At 38.7% G+C, this 1,670-nt stretch overlaps 1 non-coding gene across 1 annotated transcript; it reads left to right on the forward strand.

The window, feature by feature from the left end:
• Nucleotides 1-1,304: 1,304 nt before the first annotated feature.
• LOC131183667 (small nucleolar RNA R71) lies at nt 1,305-1,411 on the forward strand. The gene has a single exon (XR_009151706.1). It is a non-coding gene; the product is annotated as a small nucleolar RNA R71 (small nucleolar RNA).
• Nucleotides 1,412-1,670: the final 259 nt, after the last annotated feature.

Raw genomic sequence — 1,670 nt, forward strand, 5'->3', positions numbered from 1 at the left:
GGGTAAGCATTAGAATGATCAGCTAACTGAATAATAACACTGGTTTCTTTCAAAGGACCCAAATTTAAAGTTTGAAAAACTGAATTTAACATATCATTAATAGATGCTCCTAAACCTGCCATTGCACGTTCAAATTTAGAATCACCTATTCTGTAGGGAATAGAAAACAAACCTGGATTCTTACACGTAGGGGGTAATTTTTGCTGAATTAATGCCGACACATTTTTCCCCTCACTGATCTTCTCATTATTCCTCAACTTGCGCTTTATAGTGCATAGTTCCTTAAGGAATTTAGCATACTTGGGAACTTGTTTGATCGCATCAAGTAAGGGTATATTCACCTTCACCTTTCTGAAAGTCTCCAAAATTTCTTTCTCTTGCTCTTCTTTCTTATTTTTAGCCGACCTACATAGGAATGTAGGAAGAACAGAATTATTAACCTTATTTAGTTTAGGTTCAGTATTTACCTCAGCTTCAAGAACTTCAGACTCTTTTTCTCCTTGCTTCTTCTTTTTCGTTGATTAATGTGGAGTCTGATTATCAACTTCTTTCCCACTCCGCAATAGTATAGCAGTCGCATTTTCTCTAGGGTTCATGACTGTTTGTGATGGAAGCTTTCCAGAACCTTGAGCTTCCAGCTTGCTCACAGATGAAGCTAACTGACCAATCTGCCTCTTTATGTTTTAAATGCTATTTCTGGTCTCCTGTTGAAACTATTGTGTATTGTTAGCCAATGCCTTAACAATTTCATCAAGTGAAATACCTTGATTTGAGGGAGGCAGAGGTGGTTGTGGTTGATTCACTTGTGGTCTTTGCTGTTGGTATCGGTTTTGTACTAGTTGATTCCCATAACTCAAATTGGGATGATCTCGCCATCTTGGATTATAAGTACTAGAATGGGGATCATAACTGCATTGTGGCTGTCCATAATGTCCTACTGCATTAGCATGTTGCATTATTCATCCTCTTGTAACGCAGGATACATGTCAGTAGCATGACCCGAACCCGAACAAATTCCATATACCTTAATAGTTTGTATGTTCCCTACAGCCAACTGTCTCACCAAAGAAGTTAAATCAGAAATTTATTTCTCAAGGTTAGATGTACTTACCTCATTAACCTTCATAGGTGTGTGATCCATTCTCATTCCAAACTGCTAAGAATTTGCTGCCATGTTAGTAATCAGCCTCCTTGCCTCTTCTGGTGTCTTGTCAACTAAAGCTCCTCCACTAGCAACATCTATCATACTGCGGTCCATTGGTAGAAGTCCCTCATAGAAATATTGAATTAACAGCTGCTCACTTATTTGATGATAGGGATAGCTTGCACACAGTTTCTTAAATCTCTCCCAGTACTCATACAAACTCTCTCCATTGTACTGCTGGATGCCACAAATTTCTTTTCTTATATTGGCAGCATGGGAAGCAGGAAAATACTTCTCTAGAAATATCTGTTTCATCCCATTCCATGAGTTGACGGATCCAGAAGGAAGGTAATACAACCAATCCTTAGTTGTGCCCTCTAATGAGAAAGGGAAAGCTTGAAGCTTGATCTGATCCTCTGAAACTCCTTTGTCACACCCTACCCCTCTGTAAGGCATAACATGATCCCGTAGTATACCTAATGAATTAACAACTTCGTCTACTGATAACCCATTAAATACACTACAA

This window comes from Hevea brasiliensis, chromosome 9, assembly GCF_030052815.1.
Source record: "Hevea brasiliensis isolate MT/VB/25A 57/8 chromosome 9, ASM3005281v1, whole genome shotgun sequence".
In the NCBI taxonomy this organism is placed as follows: Eukaryota; Viridiplantae; Streptophyta; class Magnoliopsida; order Malpighiales; family Euphorbiaceae; genus Hevea; species Hevea brasiliensis.